Below are 16423 nucleotides of genomic sequence, written 5' to 3' on the forward strand. Positions count from 1 at the left end.
CCGCTGCCAGGCAGCCTCGGCGGGGAGCGTGCGGGGACTTTGCCTTCAGAATAATTTGCAGGACCGAGACGGCTCTCCGATCGCCCTTTCTGCTTCTTCCTCGGCCCCTCCCTTCAGAAAGGAAGAGCCCACTTTGGAAACAAGCGGCACCTGCGGCGCCCCGGCAAAGCCAGCCGCTGACTGACGGCGGCCGGGCATGTGCCGTCCCTTCTGGCAGTTGATTCCGGGCCTGTGTGGAATAGAAAGACAGCTCTTGATCTGACTGGTGGAAAGGAAAGCGAAGACTCCTCAGGGTTTCCGAGGAGGACCGGAGCGGCTGCTTTAGTAAGTAAACTGTGCTACTGTTTCTTGTCTCTAAGGGAGGCGTATGCTGGATGCTCCTTCCCCGATGGTGTGGACAGTTGGTTCGTTTCACCAGGGAAGAACTTATATAACTTCAGTAGTTCCTATTTGAGAAGTGGTTTGCTGAGCAATTTGTATTTATTTATTAATGAATTATTATTTTTTATTTATTTTTTTTTTTTTTTGAGGAAGAGCACTTAAGAGCACTTCTATGTGGGCAGCCTTACTGGTAATCGGATTTTTGAACGCTTATTGTTCAAGGGCTGTGGGCTGTTGGAAGCCCGGTTGGTGAAACGTTGGTTGGTAAGATTTGAGGACAGTTACCTAGAAAAAAAGCTTGAATGTTCTAATCCAATTGGCTCCCTTCTCCTGTCACCTTTCACTTCAACCCTAATCCACCGAAACTCACATCTTTCTCTGATTTGGTTGTTTCTGATTTGGTGGCTTTATCTTTAGTTCTGAAAAGCACTAGCAGGAAAAAAAAAGTGGGTCACGGGAAAGTTAATGAAGATGGTGTAGAAGACCAGATGAAAATCTTGTTGAGATTTCTTTATGACCTTAAATAGGTAATAGGTGGAGGAAAATTTCTGGAACGAGCAGAGTTGGAGAATGTGGATGAACTTAATTTGGAGAGAGAATGTGAAAAATGCTTTGGAGGGAGGGCAGGAGCTGAGACTGTGACTTTGACACAGCAGGTTATAAACTGTGACAGGGACTCAGCAGCCAGTGACAGGTTTAAGGTGTCTCCTAAGGCAGAATATCTCTGCATCAAAACTTTTGCAGGCAATATTCCTCTTGGGGCTAACGTCACCATGTCAGCAGCTGCAGCCTTTCTGTAAAAACCAGTAGGACACTCTTCTTTCTAGGAAAGGGTTAATGGTATCTTTTAAAAAGATATGTAGTCTCCCATTTGCCAATATTTTGTAATATCTAAATAAAACCTTTGTGTTATGTCAGGAAAAATAGAGTCGAGTCAGTTTGTTTTGCAGGAGAGTAAGAGAATCAATAACATTTCAGCATTTTTTTCTTTATCACTGCCAAATGGATTCTGAATCTAATTCTTCTTGCATTGTTACTTATACAGTAGGTACAGTAGGAATTGCAGTTTAAGTAGAACAGAACTGATTTTTTAAGAAATTCAAAGTTCTTTGACACGGTAACACTTATACTGACTAGAGCACCAGAGTGATTAGAAAAAGTTTCTCTTTTTTATCTTTAACTTTCGATTTTCCCTATAAGTATAAAACACGATTTTCTGAAAATAAAAACCACTTACAAGGAAAAACCAGATTGAAAATTAAACTACTTATCCCATAGATAATTTCTTTTAATAAAGAAGCTTATTATAAAATGATACTTAAGGGTTTTCTTGTATTTCCATTGTTGATAATGGTTAAGTGAGAAGATTTTCACCCTTACATTTGATCAAGTAAGTATAAAAAAGGAGTTGTATTCACTGAGCATTAGTTTTAAAAATTATAATAGTAAACTAATGTACATTGGTTAACAATGGTTAAAAAAAGGTAAAGATCTTTTAGAGTTATTCTGATTCTTCAGTGTTGAAAGCTCTGAATATCTTGGGACATAAGTTTTCAGGATGATGAGTAGGACAATAGGACAGTTGATGAATCTGTTGACTTGAAGTTACCATACGTGAAAATCACTTGGGAAAGATAAGTCATTGTTCCTTGAATATTACTTTATTTCCTCCCCAAATGGATTTTCTTAGAGGTATTACTGCTTGCAGCTGCCATTTCTATTATTGGTTTTAAAATGAATTTAAATAATTTAAATCGAAGCCCTTGGTTGATCAGATCTGAATTATAGCATATGACCTCTACTCATTTGTGACCTCAGATAGCTGAGAGGGTTTCTGCTATTTGAAGAAAATGTATGTTGAAAAATAAAAGGGAAGATTGCACCTAAGTAGTCAAATTTATGAGTGGTTCCAACACATTATTACATATATACTATAGGGACATACTTTCCTCCGTAGAGAAGACATGACAGAATTGTTCATCCCTGTTGGATTTCTGAAAGCAAAGATTTATAATTGACATTAAAACTAACCTGACATACATGCTGCCTTTGTAATAATTATGTCATAGTGCTGAGGAAACAGCTTGAATTAAAGCTGTTTCTAGTAAAGCTTGTTCATGTATTTGATTACTATTAATAACAGAGAAAATTATCAAAGCAGGGTGGGGAGATTAAAATTGTTAGCTTTTTTTGCCACCAGCTTTCTGTGGTATACAGAGGTAGTTGCAACTTTAAAGTTGAAAGAAGAAAGTTGCTAGTGTCAGCAGTTATGTGTTTTATTATGCAATTGTTCTTGTTATTCAGATCAGATAATGGCCCGATGAAATACATAAGCAGTCTGCAGGGAATGAATGATTAATTCCTCTAACGTGCTTACGAAAGGAGTTCTTACTAATAAAGTGCTATTTACCTGCATTTGCTTACACTTGCAGTTGGGGAAAGCAAATATACTTTCCTTTCCTTTAATATTAACATCTAATTTATAAGTCTGTGTCTGTCACTATAGCAACATAAAGATGATTTTGTGGACCACATGGCTTTGTATTTTATGGAACTCTGGATATGATCATTATGTACTTAAAACACTTAATTCAGAGAGTAAAATTATATTAGATGTGATATCAGAAGATTCAATTATTTATAAAAATGATTTTGTTTTGTCTAGTACAAAATAGTCTATCTTTTCTGTGTTTTACTAGTAGGATGCATGAAAGCAAATGTATGCAGATATAGAGTTATGCAAGTGCAAATTTTTCTTTAATAATGTAAGGTGAACACCTAAAATATTGCTAGTTATGTCAAAGAATTAACAGAATGCTATCATAAAATCATAGGAATCTCTCATATAGAGCATACTATAATTGTGGTTGCTACTGGTGTAAATTATTTTACTGTTGTAGAAGTATCATTAGTGTAGCTTTTAATATCAGAACGTTTCTAAAACTGGATTATAATAGTGGTGTAGGGACAGGTTTTATATGGTAATTTGAGAACAGGTGACCGGAAGCGTATGCTACATCTTGGAAATTGACCTATCTAATGTCATTTTTAAAGAAATTTCTGAAAAATGTGATTTTCAAAATGGCATAAATATATCTGTCAATATATCTATCAATTATGTATTTTTAGCTGCCTCATCATTAATATAACAGATCACTTTAGTTAAGGATTCCTCTGTGGTTTGGTGAAAATACTTTAATTTCGGTAATCTCTTTATGGACTTACACCTATCCTGAGTTTAATAAACATTAACAATGCAAATGATATCATACATATTCAATCATGCTAATTTTAAAAAGTGAAAATTAGATGAGTAGGATTTTGTACCCAGTTGAATGTCATTTGAATTTATTCATTTTCTTATATTTAAGTGCCGTTTCTTTACAACTATCATCAGTTCTTTAGATTCTTATGAGGGTTTTCAAAAGGAATTTGATATTGGTAATAAATAAATAAATTCCCACTGGTACAATAGAACAATATAGAAATTACCTATACTGGCCACCAAGTTTTCAATCTCTTAAAATGTACTGAGTGAAGAAAATGAACAAAGAATCAAAAATGAACATTACCTCCTAGATGAGCACTTCACGTGATTGTGGAGACAAGTGTTTTGAATTTTCCTCTCATCCTTACAGTTGATGGTGTGCCCCCTGTGAGGTTCCCGGGACTTCCTGTACCTGACTGTTTTCCATTGTCAAGTAGTAAAGACAGTGACCTAGCAATGTGAGCTCCTTCCAATTCAAAGTCTTGTGCACAAAGTTATGTTACCGACATAACTGATAGTAACACTTAGCAAATCAGCAGAATATACTGTGGCAGTTGGGGGAGCCATATAGGAATTAGACAGAGCTATCTGGTTTGCAAGAGGGCAAAGAATATTGTCCTGAAGCCATGTTAGCTCGTGCTGGATGGACACTTGTTGTATGGACTGAGTATTTATTTGGAGTATCTTTGGAGGAGGAGGACAGTAGAGAATATGGAAGGATGTAGGCTAAGTTCCTCTCAACTACCCCTTGCTCCTGTTATGGAAACTTTACATGGATAAGTGTTAATGCCTTTGGATCTTATTACTCTAGTCAAGATCAGAAAGGCATGAGAAGATAAAAGTAAAACGAGGGCCTGATGTCTTTGGCCTTCCCTTTTTTGCCCTCTTAATTTAAAATGATGTTTATGTTATTATATTACATTTAGCTAAAAATGAATAAGTATATTTCTATTTTTTCTTATATACATGTTATAGACTGTCAGAGCTAGAAAGTACCATTGAAAAACTTACATGAGCCCTTCCATTTTAAAGAGGAAATTGAAGACGTCAAAGATGAAAAGATTTAAAGTTGGACTGAATCTCCCAATTTCACAAAGAGGTTTCACATCCCAATTAGTAGCATCTAAGAGGCTATACTGCAAATAAATGCACAGACAATTTATACACCTGTTAAACATTATCAATAGGATAATTACATTGATTGTGTAAGATACAATGTATTTTCTCTAAAAAAATTGTAACAACTTTTCTGATCATGAAAAATGGGCACAGCAAATGAATATATGCAATGTCAATTATATGTGGTTCTATTAAAGAAAACCAAGAATTTATTCATTGATAGAATACTTGTAATGAAATTGGAAACTTCACCCCCCCAGCAAAATTAATATGGCCAATCCTTTTCTTTCTGTAATATAAATGTCTGGGTTGTAGCAAGTAGACCTATATCTCTATAAAAGGTATATTTTAAATCTTGGATACTGAGAAATCATGCTCTATTTTATTTTTTAATTTGATAGGTATAGCTGATATAACTAATTAATTGTAGAGACACTATTTGCTTTTCATTTTGTATGTTTGCCTGTGTGCATGTATGTAAGCGTGTTTAAATACATCTGTTCAAAGTGGAAGTTAGTGAAAATGGTGTGCTTAAAAAGTTTAGGAGTATATGCGCAATAATGGAATAGTCAAAGAGAAAGGACTTAGATTAGTGTATAATCTACCAAATTGCTCTCTGATTACTTCCTGAATTCAATAAAAATTCAACAAAACACCCCTTTACCAAGGCCTTGACTCTTACAATGAGTCCACCTATTTTCTGAATGTCATATATTTAATAATCAAATTTTTTAAAGTATGAAATAATGGTAAAGTGAAAAGATTTTACCTTTTCATGTTAATATAAATTTACTTAGATGCTGAAAAAGGAAGTCAACTAATTTATATTTGAATATAGACATTTAATTTAATTTGGAATTAAAAATGCCTTAAGTTAAATATACTTAATTTTAACTGGGATGTCTTCTACAATTCATTGCACTCATGACACCATCTGATTTACTCTGTAAGTAAACCCTTTTGTTATTAAGTGTTATAATTAAGCACAGAATAAATAAACTTTTGAAATAATTCTCTTTTAAATTACAAATATTTATGGAATCAGGCACACCAGTCTATTAACATACTCTTTGTAACTAGAGGTAGTGTGAATTATAGTTTTGAAAAAACTATCCAAAGATATAATACATGTATCTCAAATATAGTTTGTATTATAAAAGGGACCCCTTTAGCAACTACATAACAGAAAAAAGCCAGCCAAGCATTATTGGTTTATGCTATATTTCTTACTACTAAACATATGTATCATGAGATTTGTATCACAGTATTAATTCTGTTATATTACCTTGTTTGGTTAGAACAGTCCTGGTCCTGGGTAGCTTAGGACAAAGACTTGGAACGCAGTGTTCTTCCTCCACAAAGAAAATAACCTAAATCCTATATTCCAGTTCCAGGAAAGGTTAATTTAGAGTGTGGAACTAGAAAAAAAAAATAAGCAAGAGCAATGGAGTGCTTCTTATTTCTAAAGCTGAATTGGTCTGCACCACTTATCCAGTCTTTTATTTAGGAAGTAGAAAAAAATACTCCTGTAAGCTATCATCTTTGAGCTATCTCAGAACAGTGACCTAGAATCTTTATAATCAAAGTTAGAGGTTCTGCTCAGAGGTAAAGGATGAAGAGAGAAAAGAATGGAGTCAGGAGAAACTTGTTAATCTCACCCTAGAGACAATATTCTTTCATTTTTGATCCTTCCCACCAGTGGTTATCAAAATTAGAAGTAAGTCGTTTCACCTTAGGGCAGTGATCATCAAATTTATGGAGAGAGACTGAAATCTGGGAAGCCAGGGAAATCTGGCTCACACCTTCATGGTGCCACATTTCCAGTTTTGGCTGTTGCAGCCACACATCCATTTGGAAATGTTGAAAATAATAATTTATCACTTTACGATCTGTGTTAACTCCTATTTTATTTTGCCACAGAAATCAAGGAGAGGACAATAACTCAGGTATTACAGCCACACTGCGCACTGGTCCTAGAAGTTGCACCCTCTCTTATTTTAAAACTATTACATCTTGTCAAGTCAGAATAATACAATATGCATCACATGTCCTCATCACTCATACAGGTTAATGCAGCAGTCCCTAAATATTTACTCATTTAAAGAACACGAGCATCCTATGTGTTAAAGAGTGCCCAGTAGAGCACTCATATGCTAGCAATATAAAACTGGCTAAACTGTGATTGGGACTATTTTATGGTATCGTGAGAGGTATCCACCTTATCATGGAATTTTTTATTCCATAGAGAAAAATGGAATCTCCTTAAAGCATCTCCCCCTTTATGTCAAAGAAAACTTTCCAGGTATATACCCACTTTTACCTTTTTATCCGTCTCCTTTTCTGTCACCCTGAGTCACAGGCATCTCTTCTAGAAGCCCGGTAGAAGCTGTGTTGCTTATTTAGTCCTTGCAGGATATGGCGGGATATGCTATATTCCGCTCGGGCCTGTTGCCAGCCTTCATCTCATTACTATAGCATCAATCCCTCATGCCTGTCCCACTCAAAGTTTAAAAAGTATCAAATCTCATAAGAATACACTGTATTATCTTCATATCGACACCATATAGAGAACACAAATACAACTCCAGACAACTCTAGCAGTTTGTAATGATGCACCAATCCTTTATGTTTCCAAATTCACAGGGTACAATACAAGTTACAGTCAAGACTCATGCTGTTGTTTTGAGCCGTAACTAAAACATAATAGGTGAAGGGCTTTGGTTTTCTCAGGAAAGACAACAGAGAAAAATGAGGCTCTTCTGCCTGTATGTTTCGATGTGACGTATTTCTCTGAGAGACCTCAAAGTGTCTTTGGATCAAACAACCAAAATGGAAGGAGAAGGTGCAATTTAAAATTTTAGAAATGTACTGGGATTGTTAAATATCTCTGAAGTTTATAAATTACCCTAATCTCACATCTTGATTTCCTTTTGAAGAAATCATGGAAACATTTCTGACTTAATTTTCAAGAGTTTCGCTTTTTATTCCCCCTTAAAAGAACTTTTTTATCAAAGATATCCTGGTGCTATAACCATCAAGTGCTCATAGTAACTTTTGAAAAATATGAGGATGACCAGGATGATGCATTGTTTCATCCTCAGAAGAAAAAAAAAAAAAACTTCCATATTTCTAAGTTTTGAAGCTGAGGTATGTGCATCACAAAGATCGAAAATATTTTCCCATAATTTGTAATTTTCTATTGTGTTGTATAATATGCCCAGTTAGTTCTCAACTGATATTTCTTTGTGGTCCCCATGTCAATGGACCATGGCTTATAGTGTTGGTGTGTAAAGATAGCTAGTGGCTGCTCCTCTGAATACTTGTGTTTATTCTGTGTCATGTGTGCATTTGTTTTCACCTAGCAAACATGTGGTTCGGCCTGCCAGAAAGGCTCAGCCTCATCATTTATACCTGTGCAGTTGAAAACAACGAGGCTTTCTTGGGGTAGAATTATGTGTTCACAAGGATTGAATTTAGCACTCGATTCTCCCATTTCCCTTCCCCTGAGGAATGTATTCTTTTATTTTTATTTTTCTAGGGGTTTGAAATCTTGCTGTTTTTCCATGCACCCTTTCCACGTGGGAGACATGCTAGGATTTAATAATGCAAATGACATATTTGCTAAGACACGTTGATCCTGCCTGGCTTCTCAGTGTATGGTATCAGGTCATGTTAAGAGCTATTCTACTTGTAGTGTAAATATACATAAAAATAGCTATATGCAGAGAGAAGAATTTTAGGCAATATCCAAAAATACTGAAGACTTCTTTTCTCCTTTACTCAACAGTCCCTTCTCTCCTTATTTCTGTTTGTATGGCCAAGTCTCCCTTTTCTGCCTAGTTTATTTGACCTTCGTAGGGATCTGGTGTCACAGACACACTGGGATGTAGAGATGACTCTGATGGCTTTATGAAAACATAAAAGGGTATGTTATTAAGATTTTTTAAATGGATTACACTGCCATTGGTATTCTGTAGTTTCCTTACATCTCATTCATCGTGTTATCAAAACGATAATCCACACTTCATAAATAATCCATCACTTCTAACATTGGTATTCAAAGAAGGAAGCAATTACAACAGTTTTTTTTAATTTTCTAAATCAGAGTTAGCTCCAAAGTCACTTAGGGCCTTATTTTCTTTTTAGGTTCTTGAAATGTTTCATTCTAAAATATCTTCTCATGAGCTCTGGAGAAATCTTCAGACAGAAGGTGATATTAATAGTAACATTTATTACTGCCTTGCTATCTTTCAGTCACTCTCCATGCATTTCAACTTATTTATCTCCACATCAGCCCTCTGAAGATGGCGGAATCATTATCTGTAATTTACAAACAAGGAAACCAAAGTGCATAGAGGTTAAGTAACTTGCCCAAGGTTTATAGCACATTTTCTAAGATGTATGACATTAGTACTTTAGAGGAATGCCCTAGTTGCAAAGATAGTATACATCTATGCAATTGGAAAAAGCACAGGATTATGGCTTTTTTAATTTATTTTTTATTAAGGCATATACACATAGATCATGAATACATTTATGCCTATGTGGGGTACAATGTGTTGATTTTTTTTTATACAGTCTAAAGTGGTTACATCAATCCAATCAACATAGCTTTTGCCTCATTTACTTGATTATTGTGTTAAGACATCTATGTTTTACACTTGACAGATTTGACTTGTACCTTTGCAATGTGCTCCATAGCTGTGGTCCCACCTCTATCAAACCTCCTCCCTCCTGTCCCTTCCCACTCCATTTCTCTCCTTCATCTTGGGCTATAGTTGTAAAGTATCACAAGAATGGAGGAAAAAGTATCCAGTGTTCTCAGTACTTCTATGAAACCAACTTATATTTACTCACACTTTATGAAAGATGGAACACAACTACAATGCATTTCTTTTCAAATGAAGTACCCACGAGGCATCCTACGTATATGATCATGAATGTGAATGCAGGAGGACGGACATTCTAAAAGTGCTGCCCAGGAGAACAAAGAAGCAGGGGACGGGTCACATCGAGGCAAACTAACTTCAGGGGTCTCCTGCCAAAGTTAGGGAGGAAGCCTGGCGCAGATGCTTCTGGGTGTGTTCCTTTTCTGCTTTGAGATGTCTGATCCTGCAGGAAGAGGGCCTGATGTACTCTCTGCTTTCCCTGGGGTGACAGTCTAAGTTCAGTCCCTCTTCAGGGGGAGGCAATTCAAAGTTCCTACCACTTGGGTCTGTTGGCCCCAGATTTTATGCTACATCAGCTCCTTAAACACCTGAGTTTGCTTTTAGACTGATGACCAAGAGCCACAAGTTTTGGAGGTACAACCAAGAGTTTTGAAACAATTCACCTGATTCCGTGGTGAATTAGAAATGAAAAGGCAGGGAAGGTGAGCTCATGAGGCACTATGGGGCAGGGTTTAGGGTCAAGAGGGTCCCCTGTGACAGTGACTAGAATTCAGAGTACATCAACAGATGTGTCACATGATAATGAAGTAAGTCCTGCATAATTAACTAATACAGAATGAAATATGTAAGTATAAGGACGTGGACCATAAGCAGGAAAGAAATGAGTAAGAAGAGGAAAACCAAAGCTTTGTCCTGTAAGAGTCTTTTAATTATAAGTTTTTGTATGAACTACTTATTATTGGTGCCTCATTGCCATACATCCTATTTTTTTGTGCAACTATATCCCTGTGGGTTGATTTTGTTATAAATCTTACTTCATTGCAATAACAAACTACTTATAAATTTGTTTTTGTCCCGTTTGTTGATCTCCATTCTCATATTCTAGGATGGCTGCTTACTTGACCCTTAAAAAAATGGAGGGAATATGAACTACAAGATAACAGCTGGGTTAATCTCTAGACTATATGGTGAAAAAAGTTGAACCGTTACCTCTATAGTAACTAAGCACAAAGTTGAATAACGTAATCCCCAGTTAACATTCATTGGGTTGCTAATACCTGAGAAATGGTTGCTGCATGAGGAATCTGGAGTCCTAAATTTCAGAGGACCACAAAAATACCTATATTGGCTGTTATGTAAGATTATCAGAAATGCCATGACTTAAAAATGGGAAGAAAAAATATTAGTTTTGTGCTTTCCCAACTTATTGAATCAACACATCTCAGGCATTCATTTGTCAAGTTATGATTTTAATTATTACCACAAGATGGCAAAGCACATACAAAAATTGTTTTTCCCTATATTCTGAGGGGCACATCGAATAGAAACCCGAAAAAGAAAGTTAAGTTGTTTTATTTCTCATCTATTTTAAGAGCATCAAACCTCATCCTTTCAGGTGTGAAAGATATTCAGACACTTAGTGAATAGGGTAATTGGATTATCTTCTCCCTTATGAGACAGCTCCTTCCTTCCCTAAGGTCTTCTGATAACTGTTACGAAAATTCAATGCATTTTCAGTTGTAAATGAGAATTAAGGAGTGGAAAATGTGCCAGACTGGGCAGTTTTATGATGCAAACTTGTCCACTAGAGACATTCAGAGAACTGCTGCTAAATTGTTAATCTTCTTGTTATGAGCTGGAGTTTCGGTCTTCAGTCACTGACCAGCTTGGAGAAAAAGTGGCAGTCAAAAGGACAAAACAAGGACGGCTCGGAGTGTGCAGCACACCAGCAATCCTATCATTTCATTCTTTTTGTATTTACAAAGAAAGAAGGCAATCTTCAGTTCTAAAGATTTCTGTATTTTCTAAACAGGCGTTCATTCTTCAGAGGTAATCTGCATTTCAAGATGGCAGTAAATGTATATTCTATACAATACAACCTGAACACAAAGTTTATGAATGACAGGATACCATGGATGAGGTCCCCACAGGCAAATAGATGTAATTAGTCCAGTCAGTTAGGTGAAATAAGCACAATTTACAACTTTAAGAGGGTATAGCTTTGTAGAAATCAAAATTGTTCTATCAAATTAATGACAGCATCCACATTTAGTGCAGTAAGGTCCTACCATAAAGGTGATAGCTATCAGTGATCAAGGTCTCAGCCCCACTTTTATTTATTTATTTTTGTCAAATTCTTCCCTAGAGCCATAATTATACGTCGGGTCTTAACCAAATCTTAGCTGGTAGCCACCTCCTGCCTCCCTGTCTCTACCTTACTCACTCTGTTCTTTTCTCTGCCACCAAGGGGATGTTTCAAATGTAAATCTGATCCTGCTTAAAACATTATTATTTTTTTTTCTTTATTGTATGGAGGCTAATGTTAAAAAAAATCTCAGTGTGACATGAGGGACTTCCATTATCCAGATTTCCACCTCCCTTTTCACCTTTATTTCTTGCTTTTCTTCCCATAGAATTTTATAGTAAAGACATAAAAACATCTTAAGTTTAAAATGGAATAATTTAGCTAGCTAATGATGAAGATGATTCATGATTGCATTCTCTCTGTTGGAAAGGCTATCTCCTATTTTATAATTTTCTTTGGATTTGTCCTTCAGATACTAAAGTTGCATCGGATTTCATAGTATCAGGTAGGAATGTTTTTCCCAGTCAATGGATATAATGCCATGGCATCCAACTTGTCAGGGATCTCTTTCTTTTTGTGGTTTTCCACATGAACCACCTACTATATTATTTCTGCACAACACATTGATCAGTGTTCTGTTGTCCCAGAAGCAGCCAGCAAATGCCATCTCTAGCACAATTTCATGTTGTGTTTCCCTTGCCAACCCTAAAGGGGTCAGCCGCCTCTGGCTAACTGTCCTGAACCTGGGTGGGTTTCCCAGTGTAGCCCAGCCTCATAGCATAGACACAGGCTTTGCTCACAGGTTGGCTGAGCTCCGGTTCTTTGTTGCTGGAGATGTTAACTGTAACATCTGTTGAGTATGGTCTGTATGTAGCTACTTTCATCAATCTTAAGAATTTGGGTGTATTTTCTAGGCTGTGGTACATTTTGTATAACAAGCTCTCTATCTTAAAGAGAATGTTGCAAATCTAAAAGGGAGAGAGTATGTGATACTACTTTTTTTCACTGTAACTTTGATAGTAAGCGCTTCCAGAAAATTCCTTTTAGATATTTCTATATGTTGGACTAATTATTTTTGGAACTATTAAACAGAAATGATTTGTAAAGGAAATTTGTTTATATAAAGTGTCCATGAAGTTCATGTGGAATTTAAAATTGCACAGTATTTTAAATTGCACATGAACTTTATGAACACCCTGTATAACGATTCATACAAATAATTCATTTGAAGTTAAATCAGTTTTTATTTGGTTTAGGAATATCTGTATAATAAAGATGACCTAAGTCACAGGCTCTATCTCTATATTTTAAATAGTTTTTGAATGTATTATATGAACCCTTTCTTTAGGTCACACAGTAAAAATAATGTGATAGCTATGAAAAAGTTGATACTATTTATAACAAAATATTTTTAGGATTTAAAGAGCTGATATATTGGGTGACTTGCTGATTTCAATTGATGATTTAGAGTGATGATTATAGAGTTTGACTGGGGGAGAGGGGTAAAAGCCTCTGATTAGAAGGGACAATCAAGCTGTTTGGTTATTGGTGAAAATTTCACAGAACTAAAGGGGAAACATAAGGTTTTTGATGGTAATAGAGTCATTTTGAATCATTTCAATCTCTGTAAAATCTTGAAATTGAGTTTTCTGATTAAGTAAATTAACAACCAAATGAACAGTGGAGTATTTTGAAAACTTGTAAAATATTCATGATCAAACTTTTTAAAAAAGTGTCTATATTTGTCTTGGCAAGCAGTTGTTTGCTTGTTTATTTTTGCCTATAAAAGATTTAGTATAGAATTCTAAAGCCCATTCCCCACTTTTGGGGTCATGCATGAGGATTCTTAAGTATGGATGGTGCCTGTGGCTCAGAGGAGTAGGATGCCGGCCCCATATACCGGAGGTGGTGGGCTCAAACCTGGCCCTGGCCAAAAAACACAACACACAAACAAAAACAGAATTATTAAGTATTATAAAACCAAGTAAGCTTAAGATAATTGTTAACACATGTTTTACATTGTAAAAATTAAATTAGTAGAAAAGCAAATATTATAAATTCAGTATTCAGCATTCAAGATTGTATTGTTAGATTATAGACAAGCTCCTGTTACCATGAGACCCACAAACAGGTATCTGAAACAAAATACAATTATTCTTCACACTTAGTCTTACATAGAAGTCAAGGAAAATGGACTTAGGCGAATCCCTTGTTTTGCACAATAAAATTTCCATTTCTATTTCAGTGGTTCTAGATACCTGGTTATACCTGGCTGCATGGGAATATGGGAAGTATAGTGTAGTCCCATAGTGGAGTAGGTTGTGTACTTAGCTAAGATTTGAGAAATGCTATTATTATTAATAAAATAAAAGAATAGATGCTGGAGTTGGTAGTCTCTCTTTTACCTGGTTGCTCCCCATCTCATCACAAATTGATGGTGGTTTCTGCCCTGTACTGTTCTCTCTTATTTTTGGAATATAGAATAGGAAGTTTAGGTATTTTGTTATCTGTACTCTAGGAAATATAAGACATATATGTGTGTCTGGGTTTCAAACCTTAATTTCACTAATGAGGAAGAATAGGCTCCATGATGTTGAATGCCAAATTCTTATAGCCAGTTTCTCCTAAGTAAGGGTGAAATTAGAATCCAGGTGATTTAACCTACAGTCCAGACTTCCAGGCAGTAAAAAGTGTACTGGCCTTTCGTATGGTTACCTTTATCTTCTGCACAGACTCACCTGCAAAATATGTAACATTTTAAAAAGGGTTGCTAAAGTGCTGCTCCTATTTCTTCACAATCATTTTCCCTCCACACTGCTAAATGTGTCTTTGCTGTGTTCTATTCAAAGCAGAAATCATGAGCAGAGTTTTATTTACTTCAATTATAATAGTAAGTCAACTCTGTGTTCTGAAGACACATTTATACTGAGCTAGGAAATTCCAAATTCATAATATTTATGTAAAACTGAATATCATAGCTTCCCATTTGGATTAAAATCTATGATGAAATCAAAGAAAGACTTAATAAAACCTAGAATTCATACTCTATGTCGTTATAATCCATGTCTTTTCACATGTTGTAAACTGTTCAGAGATTAGAAAACTAAACCTCAATCTGTGAGTTTCTAGTCACTCTATCCACACAGCACAGTTTTCTGATAAGACTATTTCAGTTTCTAGTGAATCCTGCTGGTTGTTCTGATGAGGGCAGCAAATGCCTATGTCTCACATCACGCCCATCCATCAGGAATGCACTAACCCTCACACTTTCCCAGAAAAGGATTTTTATGAAATTGTCCAGATAATCAAAATACTATGAATGCTTCTAGTAGGTCGACCTGAAAACACCCAATATGCAGTGGAAGTTATGTCACGTTCTTAATATAAACTATAGAATTACTCACTAGGAAGTATAAACTGCTCCATGCTGACGTTCTCTCTAGCTGTAAATAATGCAAGAGCAAACACTTTAATAATTTCAATTAATTCTGAAGTGTAGCTTTAATTTTTCTAATTACAGCCGATATTCCTAAATCTGGGACTTCTGGCGGAAGTTAATGAAATCTTTGCTTACCACTGCAGTTAAATTATAGAACTTGCTGTTGAAGTGCAGAATGCTTTAATTAAAAATATTTTCCAATCTAAATGAGCTGTTTTAACTCCTTGAAAATGTTTCAAGTTATGCATTATTTTAAAATGGATATTAAATGAAGTCCAACCGCATTTTCTAAGTTTTTGTTGATTTGACATTTTAATGTTAATAAAATGTCATTTCTCTTTTTGGAGTCATATAGTGAATCATTACATTAATTCAGCAAATTTAGTTGCAGAATGAAACCTCGATAGTCCAAAAAGTGTATTTATTCTTAGTGTAGCTTGTTATCAATTTATTTTGTATAGACACAGTCAAATACAACATTAAATTATTATGGTACATAAAGAAACTAAAAAATGTATTTGCATATGCTAAACAATTATAAGGGACAGTCTTGGTGCCCAATAATACATGTAACATTTTTGGAGGGGGGAATTTTTGGAGCCCTTTTGTGTCCTGATTATCCATATTAATGGTAATGAAACATTTTTTCCTTAGAAATCCTTGATGTTTCATTTACATAGATCATAGCAAAAAATATATGCAAGACTGTAGTGTAACCTAAAGATGACCCCATAATACCCATCGTAGAATGATAGTTATAGAATGTTTTGAGTCTGTTTAAAGCAACACTTGTAGAAACAGTTTAAATCTTCATGTTTGATATAATTTCCTTGGCAAAATTGCATATGTCAACTAAGACTTAGTCTTCACTACTCATCCAATTTCACGTGCTGCCCATGCTATTCGTGCTCATAAATATAACCAAACGTTGTTCTAATGTTAGGTGCAAGGAGCTTAACAACTGTAAGGTTAGTCCCTTAGAGTTCAGCCGTTTTTCACATATATAAATCATATTACCCCTACCAAAGTAAGTTCCTTTTCTTAAACTTCCATTTTTGACTGTTGGCTTCTCATTTTTCACATTCTATCAGCTCTTCACCATGTTCATCATTTCGCTTAATTAGATGACATGGGTAGCAAACTTTTCCAGTACTCTGCCTCTTTTAAAAATAATTATTTGTTATTTTTAATTAACAAATTAAAAATGTGTTATTTCAATCCATACAAAATAGTCTATATTT

At 35.3% G+C, this 16423-nt stretch overlaps 1 protein-coding gene across 13 annotated transcripts in view; it reads left to right on the forward strand.

Annotated features, from left to right (window-relative positions):
- The first annotated feature begins 37 nt into the window (after nucleotides 1-37).
- Nucleotides 38-16423, forward strand: part of PTPRD (protein tyrosine phosphatase, receptor type D) — a 2156277-nt gene continuing 2139891 nt past the window's right edge. For all 13 annotated transcript variants that reach the window (XM_023508432.1, XM_023508444.1, XM_012813956.2 and 10 more), the window contains exon 1: nucleotides 38-324. The gene's annotated coding sequence lies outside the window, so the exon portion shown is untranslated. The remainder of the gene's footprint in view (nucleotides 325-16423) is intronic.

This window comes from Otolemur garnettii, unplaced genomic scaffold, assembly GCF_000181295.1.
Source record: "Otolemur garnettii isolate 467f Iridium unplaced genomic scaffold, OtoGar3 scaffold00006, whole genome shotgun sequence".
NCBI lineage: Eukaryota > Metazoa > Chordata > Mammalia > Primates > Galagidae > Otolemur > Otolemur garnettii.